The sequence below is a fragment of the Lonchura striata genome, chromosome 9 (genome assembly GCF_050655825.1).
Source record: "Lonchura striata isolate lonStrDom1 chromosome 9, ASM5065582v1, whole genome shotgun sequence".
Classification (NCBI taxonomy): domain Eukaryota; kingdom Metazoa; phylum Chordata; class Aves; order Passeriformes; family Estrildidae; genus Lonchura; species Lonchura striata.
In genome coordinates, this window is record NC_140711.1 from 8,715,318 (window position 1) to 8,734,028 (window position 18,711).

General features: G+C 44.4%; 1 protein-coding gene across 3 annotated transcripts in view; it reads left to right on the top strand.

The window, feature by feature from the left end:
- Positions 1-5,682: 5,682 nt before the first annotated feature.
- Positions 5,683-18,711, top strand: part of PXYLP1 (2-phosphoxylose phosphatase 1) — a 48,047-nt gene continuing 35,018 nt past the window's right edge. For all 3 annotated transcript variants that reach the window (XM_021553704.2, XM_085587112.1, XM_021553706.2), the window contains exon 1: positions 5,683-5,786. The gene's annotated coding sequence lies outside the window, so the exon portion shown is untranslated. The remainder of the gene's footprint in view (positions 5,787-18,711) is intronic.

Consider the following 18,711-nt stretch of genomic DNA (forward strand, 5'->3'; position numbering starts at 1 on the left):
CATAAATAACTGTTTTCAAAGGGGTTTCCTTCCAGACCTGGCAGTTTCTGTAATATACTTGAAAGCAGTAGGACTGAAACAGAAAGCATCTCAGCCAGTAATTAGTAAAATTAAAATAGTGCTTGCTAAAAATGTCACCTTTTACTAGGTGCAGAGTGAGGACTCTCTGAAGCATCCAGACGTGTAGCTGAGAAGTTCAGCCCAAGTCAAACAATGGAACTGAAAGAATGCTTCAGATCACTGAAACTCCTCTGTTCCTAAAAGAAGAAAAAACCCCTACCCACAGACTTAGAGGGTCTGAAACTGTTAGTGAAGAAATAACCCTTGAAGTGAAACAAGTGCATGCAAATATTGCTTCATATAAAATATTCTCACACAATTCAAGGATACAATAGCTTAGAAGCGCCTCAAACCTTTCTTTATGCACAAAACTGGCTATAAACTTATCTATCAAGCGGTAGATGGGATCTAGCTGGTATTTTGGGTAAGATCTTTGAGCTTACTCCCTGATTCTCCTTTCTTGCAGAAGTATTAGCTGTTGGATTAAATAGAAAAATGAATTATTTTATGTTGTGAAATCGAATTGTGTACTATGTGTGTTAGAATTTGTCTGCAGGAAATTATGAACTAACCCCTAACTAATCCTTCTCCCAAGGATCTGCAATTCAAAGCTGGTAAACAGAAAGATGTGGAGCTGCTATGACTCAGTCACTAGAAATAAAGGAGAGGGAGAAAAAACCCATCTAATTGTTGGAATATACATAATTCCCAAAACAACAACATGACCATGATCTTGACAATCTAAGTAAACAATTATTTTAGAACTGTCCTCCTGTCTTGGTGTGAAAGAGAGGTGTCTGCTAAGAAAGGCAGGAGCCTCCCTTGGAATGGAAAATATAACCCCTTCCCTCTGAAACGTTATAATTTTGAACTTAAGAGGCTTTCAGGCAAAGATATGGGAAAAGGAATAACAGTTCTTGACTAGTATGTGTATGTATAGCAAGGCAAACAAACAACAGCAATGGCAGCGCCACCGAGCAGGAGCAGAAAACCCCGGCCAGTCTCTGCGGGCAGTTTCCCCTTCGGTGCAGTTCCGGGCACCGCCAGCAGGGGCGCTGCTGGCTCCCGGCCGGGCAGGGCGGGTGCGAGGCTGCCCCATGCCTGCAGGGGGCGCTGCGGCGCAGACAATGGCGGCAGGATGGGCTGCAGCAGGAGCTTCATCCTGTGGAGAGCTCAGGGACAGCTGGTCCCAGCGCTCCTCATCCTGTGGAGAGCCTCAGGGACAGCTGGTCCCAGCGCTCCTCATCCTGTGGAGAGCCTCAGGGACAGCTGGTCCCAGCGCTCCTCATCCTGTGGAGAGCCTCAGGGACAGCTGGTCCCAGCACTCCTCATCCTGTGGAGAGCTCAGGGACAGCTGGTCCCAGTGCTCCTCATCCTTTGGAGAGCTCAGGGACAGCTGGTCCCAGTGCTCCTCATCCTGTGGAGAGCCTCAGGGATGGCTGGTCCCAGTGCTCCTCATCCTGTGGAGAGCCTCAGGGACGGCTGGTCCCAGTGCTCCTCATCCTGTGGAGAGCCTCAGGGACGGCTGGTCCCAGCGCTCTTCATCCTGTGGAGAGCTCAGGGACAGCTGGTCCCAGCACTCCTCTGCGCAGCCCTGGGCTGCATCTGGGATCTTGGAGCAGCAAGCTGGGAAGGCAGGGATGAGCAGAATCCAGGAGTGGTAGATGAGATGTATCAGAAACTCCCCAGCTGTAGCTGGAACTGCAGGGTGCCTGACCAGACAGAGAGTGCAGAGCTATAATGTAACAAATACTGAATCGGTGGCAAAAACCAGCTGACATGGGTAGTCGCAGCAGGTGTGAGAAACCTTGCTCACTTCTTAAAATTGCAAAGGTTTATTAAACCTTAACAAAATACAGGAAAGGACTGAATAAGGAAAAATTACAGCGCTGGGACCATGGAACCAAGGTCCCATGTGCTCGTCCACCAAAATGGATGCTCCGCTTCTTATACCCTTGGATCTTCCCAAAATCTTCTCAGTCAACTGTTGGATTAAATTAAAAAATTACTCCTTTTCTGGCATCCATTCGTGAAGATCACTTTACATGATTGGAGATAAGGTGTTGCCGTGCGTGCTCTGCCTCCTAGTAACAAGCTTGCCTTCCCTCATATGCTCCGACTAGAGACTACAATACAAGGGGCAAGGGAAAGAGGATGATGGGGAGAGCATGCCAAAATAACATAATTACACATCTACAGAACTTCTCTTAACACACACATAATATTAATCTCTTCACTGTGAGAGCCAAGCATCACATTACCCGTTTATAACACCGAGCTCCTCCACAGCAGCTGCTGCCCACAGCCGGGGAGGTGCCCTCTGGAGTCCCGTTGTTCCCCCGAGGCACCCAGACAGATGGCACGGGTCCTTTTTTGCTGAGGTGTGGTGTTAACAAGGTCCCAGTGCCACAGCCGCTCTTCCGAGCAGGGCTCCAGTCACGGCAGGAGGAAGCAGAAGACAGAACCCCACAGCAATGCTGAAGGCTTCCCACGATGGCTGCAGCCTCCTTCCCCTCGGAATGCCGAGAGAGCAAGAGGAATAGGAGCTGCACACACCTCCATTCTCCCAGTCCTATTCTCCTGGTATCTGCCCCTCAGAGAATAAAATCTGAGGTAAGAGAGTAGCCAGCCGCGCTCTTCCCAGGGCAACTTCTGTTGTCTCTCTTTTAACTATTGGTAGTTATTCTTTCCCAGGACCTATGGGACAAAATTCCATGAGGGAGAAGAAACAGAAGGAAGGATCCTAACCCCCAACACCTTCCAGTCTGGTGGGGCTGCATTTCACCATGACCTATCATCTCTAACACAGTTTGTCAGTTTTCCTCTTGGGATTGAGGTCAGCTAGAGGAACACTGCAGTGCTCTGACCATATATTATATATATATATATATATATATATATATATATATATATATATATATACAGTGGCTTGTCTCAGCCATGGTTCGTTGATGGTAGTGAATGACCATGCACTTCTAACATCCAGACATGCTCAGGGCTACTGTCTAGTTAATGCAACAAAACTTTTGATAGTTTGTAGCTAATTCACTCTACTGAAAGAACAGAAGAGCAAATCTTGACACTATTAAATGTAATTTTCATTATCATTTGATGCATCATGGTATATATAGCAGAAAGTAGATCCATTTGACCAGAATATCAAATAAGGTGATATGGTGGGGCTGTGAGTAACTCAGAGTATGTCCCATGGACAGGACCTGCAGTTGCTTTGCCCTGTAAATACTCAGTTCATCTTCTCCAATTTTGTCTTTAAAATCCACGTGTATGTGGTTTCTGCAGAGAAATTTTCAGGATATTAACAACTTCGGAGTACACGGTAATTTATTTTAGAAATATCATAATGAATATCTCTAAAGAAGTTGATTTCTTTTGTGTGTATAAGCTAGCTATTTTAATTTCCAGAGCAAAAACATCCTGTGAAGAAAATTAAATCCTTTTATTCCATGGAGAACAGATTGACAGTTTCTGAATCCTAAATCCTTTTTGAACTGCACTTTTTTCTGGAGGGATGTGGAAATGCCACTGCCCTGGCAAACATTTGCCATCATGGCAAATCACTGTTTCCATACAGAGGCAAATGTTCTGTAAGGTATGTCTTCTGCTTTCTGGTAGGGTGTCAGATTTCTTTGTGCAAAGGTTGGGCATTTTGCTATCTGGTAAATTCCAGTCAGAGCTCACCATCCACATCTAGGAGCCCACAATTTGTCTTCCACTCCTCTAGAGCCATTCTTTTTCAGATGGTTGACACTGGTTTTATACAAAATAAACCAGCAATCAATTAGCTCTAATCTGATGTGATGCTGGTAGCAGGGAAGAACAGCTGTGCCTTCATTTGATGTACAGCAGTGGTTTGCAGGCTGCTGAGCAGCTCTGGGGATAGCTTTTGGAAAGCAGCAGTGGGTAAAGGCTCCATTCTTCTGATCTGCAGCTGAACAACCCCTTCCCACACTGCTCTGCAGTTTCTTGATTAATTCCTACTTTTTATCAGAAAATAGAAAGTTGGAGAACCTCAGCACATTTCAAGGTGAAATCATACCAGTCATACAAAAGTACAAGTTTAGCCAGGAAACCATGCTCAATATTTTTCCTGGACATGTTGGCTCTGTGGATGTGCAACATCAAAGAAAGAAAACTTGACTCCATGCTGCTGTTGGCAGGGCTGTGATCACCAGTCACTGTGACCCAAGAGCAGAGGCCACAGAGATGAATGTGTCTGCTGATCTGGCGGAGCAGTGTGACAGCACAGTTGGAAGCTGGCAGAAGTATCCAGAACTGCAAGTGGAACCATGGGCATGTGAACACCACAGACATTCTTCGAGGTGCCTCCTTACTGCAACTAAAGACGCTGGTGCCACATTTTTAGTGACAGTACATAGCTTTTTACAGAAAATCACTCTATGAAAAGGCAGTGTCCATAAAGGAGACAGAGGAGTCTTTATTCGAATAGAGGAGAATCCACTGGGGCACCCCTCCGTGCAGTTTCTCTCTCGGGGTTTTCGAGGGTGCAGCCTCTCTTTTATCCTGAACTCCTGGCCGCACATGTCTCTCTTCCCTTCCCCATCGGCTGAGCTGCTGGCAAGGTACAGCCTTCCCGAACCACCTTCCACATAGTCCCCCCTTAAAGCTGGCATTTTACCCCAAACTTCAGCCTTGTGCAGACCCTTTGTCTGTTCCAGGAGTTAAGCTGTCTGCTGTTCCGTCAAGGAACCTGCTTTTTGAAGTTGGCAGAGACATTAAGACCCATTCCAAAGACGTTAACAACCATACCTTTCCCCATCTAATTGTCTGTATAGACATTAGCACACATCTTTCCTATCACTGTTGATCACCTATCATTCCCATAGGCTGTGCATCCACATGCCAGAGTAGGTGTGTAAAGGGTATTAGGGCATTCTCTAAATCTGCAGAATTGATTTTAGGGTCTGCTTTAGGGATACATGAAAAATTGGTGTATTTGAAAGGTAATCAGCTTGCAGGATTGAACAGACACTCCCGCTAGTGGAGCAGAATTGGCTCCTGTGAGGGGACAGGCTGGTTAGCTGGGAACTGCTTTGTTTGGAGCAAATCCTGGTGAGTACCGTGCAAGTTATGGAATGAATTCACTTTTATCAGCTGCACAGGAGAAGTGTTATATCTTTGTACTGAAATCTGTGGCATTTCTTCCAAAGGGCCGTGACAGCTTCCAGCCGTACTCCCGGTGAGTCAGATAGCAGAAGAACGTGCCAGCGGCGTCAGCGGCAGTGCCCAGCTCGCCCAGCTGCGGGACGTGGTCGTGCCGCGCCTCCGGGAGCTGACAGCCATCCTCTCCAGCGCCGCAAGCTGAAAGCAGCGGGAAGTTGAAAACCAGCGCTGGGGCATGGGGAGCTCGGGCTGGGTGCCCGCTGCTGGCCCCGGAGCCTCTCGGTGCTCTCCGCAGCTGTGGCTGTGAAGGAAGGAGATTCAGAGGGCTGACACGTCCCGGCTCCTTGGCGGGCGGCAGCGGGCGCCCCGTCACAGGGCGGCGGGACCGGCCCGTGCGGAGCCCCGGGCGGTGGCGGGGCGGCGCGGCCGGCAGGGGGCGCGGGCGGGCGGCGTGGCCGGGGGGCGGCGCCAGGGTGGGCCGGGCGCTCGGCGGGCGCGGAGCCGCGGCCGTGGCGTGGCGGCTCCGGCGGCTGCGGCGGCTCCAGCTCCGGGCCCGGGAGGCGGCGTCGAGCGCGGAGACGCAGGTAAGGGGCGGCTGGGACACCGCCTGGGGAGCGCTGTGCCTGGTGCCCCGGTACGGCGCGGCCGTGTCCGCGGTGCTCCGCTCCCCCGGTAGGGCTCGGAGCAGGCGGGCGGTCGCTGCCGACGCCCGGGGTCGGCGGGGGTGCGGCCCGCGCCCGGCTCCGAGAGGGGCGGCGGGAGCGCCGCGGGAGCGCTCCGCGGCCGGCCCGGCCTGGCGGGCGGGGGCTCGGCCGGCGGCCCGTCCGCGGGGCCTCGGGGCGGGTCAGCCCTGCTGCCCTGCCCGGGCGGGAGCGCGGCCCGGACCCGGCTGTGCGAGACCCGCTGCGACCGTGTGCCGGCCGAGTGTGCCGGCCGAGTGTGCCGGCGTGCAGGGCAGGGGCTGGCAGGGCTCGTCCCCCTGCGAGTCCCCGCGTGCAGAGCCTGGCTCGCGTGTGCCCGCCTCGGCCGGCAGCGAGAGCAGCGGGGCTGGAGCGGGTTTGGAGCGGGGCTGCTCCGGCCGCCGGGACTCGCCATCCATTGTTGGCGGAACGCTGTGGCCGGAGTGGAGTAACTTCGTGAATCCACCTGTTTCCTGATGCCTCTTGTCTTTAGCGTGTCCCACAGCATCATTTTCAGCGCACGTACTTAACCCAGCTATTTCTAGGGCCTCGAACGGACTTCTTCTTGTATTTCTGTGCTGCGAGTTCCCGAAAAAATGAACCTGAACGTTTTGACAAGCGTGGGCTTCTCATTAGAAGTGTGTTCTGAGGTGGACATTGTCTTGGCTTTCGTGCAGAGTGTGGCCGGCCCTTTAAAAAAAAAAAACAAGACACAACTGTAAACTCTGTGAAAGTGTGTTTTAAAATGCCAGGAAGTAAGGAGTAAACAATGCATTTGTAAACACTGTAACCTGAATTTCTAGACCGATCACTTTATGTAAAGTCTTTGAAATTACTGGGTGGGAAAAGCATGTGTAATGACTTTACAAGTCTTTTATTTTGTCTGGCATCATAGTCTCAGATGAACACCTAACTGCAGATCTTAAATTTTCTCTTCTACAAATTTTACGAAGGTATTTTTATGTGATGAAAAAACCAATACTGAATAAGTGGCTCTATCTTTGACTAACTGCAAAAGCTGTCACATATAATAAGTTATTGTGCTAGTATTACAATAGTAATGGGATATTAAACCAGCACATTTTGGCAGTAAGTAGCTGTAATACTTATGCCCTGTTTTGACGTCTCTAGAAGGAGGATTAGCTCAGACAGAATTTGTAGTGGGAGGGTGCGAGTGAGATGAAAAGCAAAAGCTGCTTAATTTTAATCTTCTCAAAAAGGTAACTACAAGTAGTGCACATGGTTAAAGCACATATGGTGCTCTTTCTTTAATGGCTTTTAATTGTAGTATCTTGATTATGTTATGTAAACTCAGTAGTGCTGAAATACTGCTTTTTTATAAGATTCAGACCATACTGAACAAGCTCCCTGTTCTGGGGCAAAGGAAGCCTTGAGGGACAGAGGTGTCATAGGGAAGGTCTGACAACAACAGAACTGTAAAATGGCTTTGGTGTAACTGAGGCTGTGTCTGTACCTGTGTAGAGGTGTGCCTCAGGTTAGGCTGCAGCCTTTAACTTAAGTGGTTTAATTTTACTGATTGGGAACTTCATTTTCTCTAACAGCTTTCTTTTGTCTTCTGAGCCTTTTTTTTTGGTCTTGTTTTAGAGGTGGGCATCTTGGAGTGAAGAAACACAAAAAGCAATGCTTCACAGTGTGCAAAATCACTGTCTCCCATGAAGTGTGCTTCCTCCAGTGTTTTTACAAGGGGGTGTGTATTTTTACACCCTTACCATAACCTCTCTAGACAAAAGAAACCTAAGGTGTCCTGTGAGGTTTCTTATATATGTCTTTTCTTATTTTCACAATCTCATAGGAGACCTTTGAAACTAGACTTTAGATTATTTTTGATGCTTTTTCTGATGAAGTTGCAAATATTAAAAAGAAAAAAATTCTTTTACATATAAAGGCTTTGTATCTTAAGTGTATCTGCATGTTATTGCCCAAGAAATGAATGGTGGATTCATGTGGTTTTAAGTATGGCTTTTATCTGGATTTATGGTCAGTTCTAGTTGCATATTCTTGTCGTCTCTCCACAATTTTATCTTTTTCATGTTGGCAAAAGATAAAATAATAGCATGTTGGCAATTAATTAAGTGGAAAACCACTGTGAGATATGTGTTGCTCACAAGCATACATCACATGAGCATAGGAATTAAATGTTAAGCCACCTACTAACATATGCTTTATGATTTAGATTTTTGGTTTATGATGGCTGCTACAGAGGAGGTGGAGTCTTTATTTAATTGTTCAAGAGGGTGGAGTCTTCAAGCTTGCCTCTCCCCAAAGGATGAAGGCGCTCTCTCAAGGAACTTGGGAGTGTGCACAAAATGCACAGCTATTGCTTTGGGTGTTAAGAGAATAATTTGGTGAAGGAGAAGACTAAACAAGATGGGGTTTGCTATAGGGAATGCAGGAAAGATTTGGGAGTTACTGGTAGATAGTTACCAATAACATGAAGGGAAAGAAATTGTGGCAGCCTGACAGGCACTGGGGCAGCACACACAAACAGCAGCCTAAGGGTGAGAAAAGAGCTGCTTAAAAACAACCTCAGTGGTCCAAATGTTGGACCACTGAGTAGTTTGGGTCACAACTGTCCCAGCTGTGCATCACATTCAGGGAGTGTTTGAACATAGCATTTAATCTTGATTCCCTGGGAGAGGGAGGCAGTAAAGTGAGCTTTGAATCACATTCAGAAGGGTATATTAAAAAAAACTCTGGCTTGGGTGGTAAATTATATTTAAAAAACCCTTTAAATTTTGCAGCAAAAAGGAAGGAAATGTTAAATATTTGGGAGGAGACTTAAATGTAGATTTGATGCAAGATTTTTACTTGCATGGTTTTGAGTGTCATGGTAATTTTAATGTATTAAAATACTGCAGTACTGATAAAACATGGTGCTTCAAAATGCAGATTTTCTTATTTTCTTTTACGTGCTTTTGAAAATGCTTTCCGTAACAGGGAATGGAAATGCAGGTCAGTGTATGGCATAAGTTACACAGAAACAGAATGGAAACAGTTGATCATAAAGCTGTGGAAAGGATGATGATGACTGAAGGTTTCTGTAGCAGTTTTCCAGGACGATACTAGGAATGCTGTACAGACTGTGGCATACTTCATATTCTGTTAAAATCAGGCTGCACTTTGATGAATCCCAAAGTGAGTTCCCTGAAGCAAGCATTTAGCTTTGCTCCCTCTTTAGGGCAGAAGAATTTGGAAAATTTTTTTTTCTTAAATTTGTAGGGGAGGATACATGAGTCTTGACTTACTCAATATAGGAGCACATAGCTTGTTTTGTGCCATTTGGTTTAGATTAGATTTCAGAATTCATGTTCTTGTTTGTCTTGAAAATATTAGACGTTCTCTGATTACAGCTGGGTGAGGCATTTTCTTGTTCAGTGAATAAATATAAGAGTGGGAAGGTGTACTGTGACAAATGGCATTTACATTTTTTTTTGAAAAAACAGATAATGCCTGAATCATCAATGTAATGGTTCATCCTAAGCAGCAAGAAGGAGCATTTTTTTTGCATTGTGCAAGCTGATAATAGAAACATTTGCCAGCAGAGCTACAAAGGTAGATGGTAAGTGTGTGATTAGGCACTAAGTGGTTCTGATGACAGGCAGAGGATTCAGAGCATGATTGGCAGGCTATTTCATATTGATTAGAGAAGTAAACTGGGTTTTGAAAAGCTAGACAGCTGGCATATTTCTTAAAAGTAACTGATTTTTGGAAGCTGAAATAATTAGGCTTGTTTGTGCCACATGGTGAACACTTCCAGAACGGCTGTCTGGAAATGCTCATCAGTGGCTGTTTTTCAGCTGATCCATTCATACTTTCTACAGCCACCCGAAACTTTAGCATAAACCAAGAATGAAGTCAGTTTCTCCCCAAAATTATCACATTCATGGTTTCCCTTGTGAAAATAAAAGCACAGCCACCACAGCTGTGTGTCAGCGTGTGCAATAATAAATGTCCCAGTTCCCTGTGTAGTGCAGGGTGCTGTGCTGTGCCTTGCTGATGCTGGCAGTGGCTGGTGGGGACCCTGCAGACAGACAGCTGGTACCCCCAGTGGTTAATCATTGTTAAAAGGACAGAGTGATGCTGGCACTGGTTCTTGCACTTTGCCCTGTGTTTCTCATGCTTTATTCTCCTTCCTTCATCTGTGGTTGTGATGTTGGTTTGTTGATTGCTCCCGAGTCTGAACGCAGCCTTGTGTTTCTCTCTCTGGTACCTTCATGGGGAGCTTCTGTGAGCTGATAAGGTGTAAAACCAGCTAAACAACTAAAGCAACAAAACCAAACAAAAGAACTGTAGCCAAAGGGCCTTTCCAAGGAAATGCTGGGACATGATGTTTAATGCCAGCACTGTTTACCTAAAGCTATTTTTATTTTTCCTTTTGAAGCAGTAACTCTCCTGCCTGCACCTGTGTGTTCAGCTGTCTCTCTTTGTAGATGATGTGTTCCTAGTGGTTAATTTGTGCTGCTGCCATGAGGATCCAGGAAGAGCCAAGCATGCCCTTTTGCCAGCAGCGTGGCAGTTTTCCCAGTATGTTGCCTGTGTTATTCCCCATTCAGCTCTCAAGCAGCCAGGCAAGTTGGCAGCTGTGCAGAATGTTGTGGGGAGGGAAGGGCAGCAGAAAATGCTGACTGTGTGCTAATGCATCTGTGTAATCACCATTCTGGGGTTAGATTGCAGGAAGATGACAAAACTGCTGAATAAAGTATGTTTGATCTTTTTTTTCCCTCTCCAGTATGAGTTGCAATGGGTAATAGTAGAATGTGTGGAGAAGCACAAGTTTTCCATTTGGAACAGAAGCGAGTATCTGCCCTGTAATTTTGAATCCTTGAGATTTTATGGAAGTGTTTGAATATGGAAGTTTTGGGTGACCTGACATATAAAAATAGGATGGAACAGATCTCATGCAGGGCTATAGGCAGAAGAAAAATCTTCTGGGATGCGGGTCAAAATATAGCTTGAACACAAGAATAGGATAGAGTAGAAATGTGATGGGTAAAAAATCAATGTTATCCCTTCCATCCCTCTTGCAACACTTACCAGGTTGTTGCGCTGCTATTTTTCATATCCATAATTAAGCTAATTTAGTAAAATGGTGTTTTACTGCCTGGAAAGCTCTCAGTAGTGGCCAAATCACCAGATGCAAAATGGTGATTTTAGGGTGAGAGTGGTGAGTGGTGCATTTCCCCCTGATAGTGTGGGGGAATGGCTGGGGCACTGGGTTCAAATTCTGGCAGTGTTCCAGAGGGTGAGGGATGAAGGACCAGGTGAAGATGGGACACAAGACAGGATGGAGAGTGGGCTGAAGAGATAAAGGCTCCCCAAATCCACTCAGTTTGGATACTGTGAGCAAATCAACCTGTGTGAGCCCCTGAGGACTGGGAGTCTGTAAATTCCACCAGGAGAAAATGTATGTGTGAGCTGGGGTATAAACTGACCTAGTAAAGGTCATCTGGAATTAAAAGAAGTACAGATTTGGGAATTCAGATCACATTCTGAAATCCAAATCTAACCTGAGTGGAAGAGCTGACAAGCAGTGAGAAATACTGTCCTTAATAGTAACATTATCTTGAATATTACTTGGGATAAATTTGACTCAGTGTGGGAAAATAAGCATTTTTCTGTGTTTATGAGCTTTCTTCACTGATCTGTTTATTCAGCTTGTCTTCTGTGGTTGATCACAACTATCTTTGAGTGCATCCCTGCAATGTTTGCTTTCAAAGTTAGTGCCAGAAGAAGGTGTTTGCCTCAGGACACAACCCCTGACACTGGGGCAGAGGGAGGCAGATTCCTGCTCAAAGGGAACATGCACAAGGGAGTGTTATAATAGGAGATTGAGTTGTTCAAACAATTAAAACTGTAAAAAATAAAACCTTAACTTAAAAACAAGCCCCAAAAATCACTTAATGATTCAAGCATGTTAACTGCTTTGCCTTTGTGTGCTTTTTGGAGCTGTGGTGTTATCAGATCAGCCACTGGCTGTGATCTGGGGGTGATTAGCATCTATGCTTATAGTTATGAGCATATGGTATATGGTTTTAAAATTGTAAGTTTAAAGTAATTACATTCTGGTGCTGTTTTTAAAGAATTATTTAATTATCTCTATGTTCTAGAATGGTTTTGCTGCCAGTTAATATTCAGTTCTGGCCTGGAGCCATCAAAATCGTAAAGTTTCCTTCAAGTTTCATAATACTGTTAAAATAGAGTTGTTCAGTTTCCTTTAAGGAAGTAAAAGAATTTCCTTTTGTTTTGTTTTTACTTTCTCTGCAGTTCAGAGTCTTGTATCACTTATTATTGCATAGAAAAAGGAGTAGGAATATGGGGACATTCCTGAAGTGGATAACAGAGAGTTGGGCTTGTGACAGATTTTCCTGGATATTAAAATTTGGTTCAAGCAGAGCCTCCAAAGTGATGTGCTGGACTGATGGGTTGGTATTGACTTCAGTTTTTTAAGATTTCTACACAGTAGTGTAGAACATTGATCTTATTTCCAACCAAAAAGAGGTAATCAAAGCCAGATCAAAACACTTACTGAAAAGTTTGTCTGAACTGAAGAATCTCTTAAGCTAAGGGTTTACGTGGACCAAAAGAAACCAAAGTTAAGGACAGCTGCTCCTGGAAATATTTCATGATCTCATACATTTGCTGTTCAAATGAGAAAACCATGTGAGACCTATAAAGTCATAGCTGGAAAACCAAAGGCCAAAGCATGGGGACTTTCAACAGTTCATAAAAGGATATGAAAATAAGAGAAAAGGTTGTAAGCTAGCAAAGGGACTGCATTGGTCTCCTCAATGCTTAAGATTTGGGCATGCCACGAGGTCTGACTTTTAAACAGGGGAATGGCTTGTGATCCATTGTTATTTGAACTCTCTTGGGAGCTTTGTAATTTGACAGATTTTATTATAGATTGGATTTTATCGGTAGACTGTAGCACAGCAGTGAAGCTTCTCTGTGGTTTGAGGGAAGCAGTCCACGCTGTGTCTTGTTCTGTCCAAAATGCAGCTTCAGATTCAAACCCACATCCATCTTCTGGGGCTGTGCTGCACTCGGAGCCCTTAGAGCAGAGTTGGCTGTGCCAAACAGGCACCTCTGCTGGAGGAGCTCACAGGCTCCTGTGGGTGCTCTGTGGAGCTTTCCTCTGTGTTTTCCATGCTGTGGGGCAGAGCTCAGGCACGGAGGTTCCTACCTAGAGTTCTCCAGAGTGAAGTGATACACAGCATCAGTGGATAAAAGTATGAATCAAAAGGGAGAGGATGTGTGAGCTGGCAAGCATGAATTTTGCTGCTGACCATTGGTTTGTCCTCTGGTCTAAACAGATGTCTAAATCTGTGAGAAAGGAGAGCATAAAGGGGTCTGCAGACAGCTTGGAATAAACATTCCGTAATTGTTTCTATGTGCAGCCCTGAAACATTCCATAATAGTTTCTATGTACAGCCCTGCTTTTCCCTTTGTTTACTGTCAGAGCTAATTTAGACTTCTGTTAAGTTCCTCTGGGCAGGGCTATGTCATCCCTGTGTCCTGGCTGATGGAGCACTGGGTGTTCTGGCTAAATAGGCCAGTGAAGCTGGTAGGAGCAGAAATGCCTTTGCTGTCAGGGTGCTGCCAGAGCCTGGGCACGAAGGCAGCAAGCTGTCTCCAAGCTGAGACTCTAAAGGGAAAGTGTTCTGGGAGAAAAGGAGACTGAATTTATAGTGGTTTTATTTATTTTTTTTTTAATGAAAGGAAGTGCAGGATGTGGAAATAGTATTTGAATTGCAACTGTTGTGAACTTCTCTCACATATACTGATAATTCTAGGAATAGCAGAGCATGGAGAAGGAAAATAGTGTTCTAGGGCAATGACTTCATCCCCAAATAATCAGATATTTCTAGTACCTTATATTTTGAAATTATGATTTTAATCTCTAAATTAGTTCATGTATTTACTTATATTTTTCTTATTAATAGTTCTAGGAACCATTGATTATATAGAAAGTGCAATAATGATCCCATTTAGTGACTTCATGTCAGAAATTATTGTGCTTGGTCTTATTAAAAAACCCCTGTGTTGCTGTTCAAGTTTATGGTATTTTTTCCAAAAGTAATTGTCTGAGTTTTTAGAAGCATTTGAGTTTAGAAGTGTTTCTTTGCAAGATGATTAGTGGTCAGAGTACAGGGAGGTAAGATGACACATCTAAATGGTTTGCTGTGCAGGGGTGAAAAAAAAAAAATTAAAATCCAACACTTAATCTTTGCGTGCTTTTTTAACAGTTCCCATGCCTTTTTTTTTTTTTTTTTTTTTTTAACTTGGTTATGTTTGTTCAAGATAATGTAGGCATCATTTAATCAGAAAATAGATGTAAGAAAATTCCAGAAACTCAGAGATTTCTGGCTGCAGAATAAGTCAACTTCCAATGCTATGAAACTCATAAAGAAGAGTTGTAGTGTTTTAATGTTACACTGCATTAACTATAACATTAATGCACAAAGCTTGAACATAGGTGTCTCTGTGTGACTGTGTTTATTGGCCAGTTACAGGAGATTCACAGACTGCTTCAATAAAACAAATACATTCTAAAGGACTTAGACTGGCAAAAACAAATGCAAACCTGAACTGTGCAAGCACTTTTTCTGCTCACATCTCTTGGCATCTGGTACCTGAGAGAAGGCAGCTCCTAATGGTGACTGAGTAGGACAGAGCTGGCAAAAGGAACCAGCCCTCTGAAGGATGTAAGCTGGAGGTGGCTTTTCCAGCATTTCCAGTGTAAAATACTAGACTCCTGCTCAAACTTGAAAGCTACTTAGAAAAAAAAGATGTTTAAAATGTTCAGCAGTTCGTCTGCTTGTGCACTGTGAGGTTTAAAAGCTCAGATTTTGGAGTCAAGAGAACCTTGTATTTTGAGAGTAGTGGATTATCTTTGAGGGGTGTCAAAGTTCAGCCTGGCTGGTGGTCCCTTCATCACTTCTGTGTGCTCAGCACTCGGCAGGTTTATGAAATTCAGGGGTAAATCTGCTGCACAGGGAAGGTGAGTGCTGTACAGAGGGGCAGAATTGTTCAAGTAAGATCTGTTTGATCCCTTGGCTTGTGTGAAGTGGGAGCTCCTGCTGCTCACTTGAAAGACTGGGCAGTACTGCTGGGCCACTGCAGTAGCTTTGCACTTTGCAGGACTTGCTGGGCCAGTATGGGGATTTAGAGCTAGCTAAGGAAGAAGACAATAAAAATTTGGATGTGGACATTTTAATATGCTAAAATATGTATTAAACTTCAGCATCTTAGCTGTTTTTCTTTTAAAATCAGATACCTGTTGGTAAAATGTTAAGTAACTAAAAAATAAAATTATCTTATAAGTGACTGTTAGTTTTTACATATTAACATATAGCCATGCTCTATTGGACAGGCACTGCTTCTTGCTGTTTCCATGCTTTACTTGTGGAGTGGTACAGATTGCCTTTTTATCAGGGCTTACTTTATCTTCATTTAGGTGTTGGGGTTTTTTTTTTTGTATGTGTGGTTTTTTGTTTGTTTTTGTTTCATGAGGCTGTTGACCTGTTTGTACTTTCAGTTGAGTTTTGCATGTCCTGTGGTTACTGACTTCCAGTTTAACTCATGGGGTGGGTGAGCTAACACCAATAACACTACTGAGCAGGTTGTATTTAATATTTTCAATGATGAGCCAGTTTTACTCTTTTTAGAAATGCATTTATTTGCACAAAGTGTTGTCACCTATTTTTCTTAAATGCTATTAATAAAAAGAGTATGTTTCTTGTTTTTTTCAATGGGAAAATGGAGAATTGTGCTGAACAGTATCACAGGTGCTGTGTTGCTCTGTGATGCTGTGCAGAATGCACCCTCAGTGTTGCAGGGATCATATGTCCAATTTAAATTGCTGCTGCTACAGTGACTGCAGGGGTTTTGTGAGGGTTTCCTCACTGTGACAATTACAAGCATCAGTAACCAAGCAGGTCATGCTGACCAGGGAATTGGTTCTGCTGCCTGTTCCCATTTCCACTCTGTTCTGGTTCTTGCCACAGATCATTATAGCACTGGTCCATTTGGTCACGACCAGAAGATCCCAGCCACTATTTTGCATTCCTGCAGGAAAAAAATGCAAATTGCTTGAAGTGCCAAAGGAAAGGTTTGACTTGTGCCATTTGCTGACACAACTATTTTCTGTACTTGCTAATTCAAGTGTATGAGCTCACTGTCTGAAGTTGTCTGGGGGCTGGACTTGTGAGTAGATGAAAAATGTGCCTGGTAGGCTGCTGCTGCCCAATGGCTGGGGAGTGACTGGTGGAACATCACGAGTTAAAGTGAAAGTCAAGGCAGAACTTTTTGTTATAACTGTATCAGGAACTGTCACCATCTGGTACAAGCAAAAGATACATAAAAAGGGAATGATAGTTAAAATCTCTTATGCTGTGTAGAGATACTAGACTAATGGGTGGGTACCTCTGTTACTCTGTGACCTTTTCTGAAACTATCTATGAATGTTACTCAAACTCAACCTTATGTTGCCTATGGGCTTTTTGTTCTCCCTCCTGCACTCCATAAGTTTGCTCCAGAATACACTTTTCTCTGTCTGTGGCACACAGTCTGTACAGACTGAGCACTGCCATCCTTTTGGGGCAAAGTCTCCATTTGTCTTTGCTGGTTTTTTTCATTGTGACCACTTTTGCTCTTTTATGTTTCAGTAGACAATGTCATTTTGATGCAGCACACCAGATAAATACAGTAATTTTGTTGAGGCAGACTTTGAGGAGTACTATTGATTATTTATGGAGACATGCTGTTTTAATCAAGTAAATTCATTTAAACTGTCATGGTGAGTCAGTATGATTCTGTGCTTATGCTTCATGCTGGAGAGTAGGTTTGTATTATAGATGATGCTGGTGATTTAGAGGATGTAACAGCATCAGTCAATTGGCACAGGAGTTTGGCTGTGCTGGTTTAGTGTCTCATACAATCTCACAAGTGCTTTGAAAACATTGATGTACAGTTATTTTCAGGGCCTGACTTAAACAAAAGAAGTGTGGGCAGTCAAGAAATGCCTCTTCTCTGGTTTGCTGAGTTGCTGGTGCTGCCAGGGGAGGTTCTGTGTGATGCCCTGGCTGGCAGTGCCCTCCAGTGCTGAGCAGAATGTGGGTTAGAGCTGCAGCTGCTCTGCTCCAGCTGCCTCGCCTGGCCTCCAGGCTGGCTGCCTCCCTCCCAGCATTTCTAGGCAGTTACTAATTTTTCCTGACTCCCTGGCCTGGCTTCAGTCACAAGGCTGTTTTTACCTTTGTGTGAGCATGCAGTAACACCTGACACCAGAACTTGTGTGATATTAGGTGAGTACGGAGGGTGCTTTAAATGTTGGGGGTCATTCTGGCATGTTTTGATGAGTTGATTCTGGATTGTGTTACATTTTTGGATAGTTATATGGGCAGGTATGCTGCAAAAGGTGTCTGAGAAGTCTTTTACTGACCTGTATTTTAATGTAGGATGCTTTATTAATGACTATCCTTATCATTTTCTAAACCGTTGAAGTATTTTCCATTTAAAATTAGTGTCACTGAAATATTTGGCGTTGTAAAGGTCATCTTTTTCAAGTACTGCATTCACAAAAACAGAATTGTGGCATTGTTTAGGTTGGAAAAGGTCAAGTCCAACCAGTTCCTGAGCACTGCCAAACCCATGGCCAAGCCCTGTCCCTGAGCACCACATCCACAGGGCTGTTAAATCCCTCCAGGGATGGTGCCTCCACCACTGCCCTGGGCAGCCTGTGAAGAAATTTTTCCTAATATCCAATCTAAACCTCAGAGATGGGCATCAATCACTGCATTTTGGGCACGTGTCAGAAGCTGCTGCTCCTGGCACCGAGTTGCACCTTGCTGTGGTGCTCTCTGCCCTCTAAAAGCAGCGGGGGCTTCCTTGGTTCCAAACCAGGTTCCTGCAGCAGCTGCTGGTGGGATTGCCCTTTGCCGTTGATGGAGTCATCCCCTCATGGTGTGGAGATGTTGAGGCTGGGCCAGGACCTGCACTCTGGGTAACAGATCCAGATCAGCAGTGCCTGGATGGCAGGTTAGCAGGGGATGCTCTGCAGTGCTCTGTGACAGTTTGTGCTGGACACCCCAGAGGTGTTCTGCTCTGTGGGTTGTTTTGGTTCATCTGCGTGTCAGAATAGTTCTGGGGGAAGCTAAGGTTGGTTTGCTTTTATTTCTCCCCCCTCCAGGCTTTGTTTTATGTTTTTTAGTTTACCAGTGCTCACTTCAGTGAGTGCTCACAATGCTCATTGTACTGCCAAGGCAGCTCTGCCCTGGAGCTCCTCGTGTGCCAGCCCGGAGGAGCAGAGGCTCCAGGACTGTCTCACACACCTTCACCTGCTTCTCTGCAGCTTCTTGCCACGGAGGAGCTGATGGCAAATTGTGTTGAAAGGCTTTTAATTAACAGCTTCCCAGCAGGAGCTGTTCCTATGCCTCATGAGTTGCAACAGAGTGATGTTTAATTTGTTAGCAAGCCGAAGTGTATTCAAAAGAAAAATCTTTCCACTTTGTAATTTCTTAAATGATGCCTTTCACACGCAATGTTTTAAAGCATCTGATTTGCAATTAAGGCTTACATCTCATTAAGCTTACTCACAAAAACATTTTGCTTAATATGAAGTGAGTAAGATCTCCTATTTTTCAGTCTTTAATTTTTTCTCTTTTTGGCAGCTTTATTTTGTGCAACAACAGTATTAATCTGTGTAGACTGTGCACAAGACCTCTTGTTCCTGAGAGCTTTTTAAATATTTTACCTTCTCCTTCCTGCTAAGTCTATTTTTTGCTTTTTCCTGTGGTTCCTTCTGTTGTCC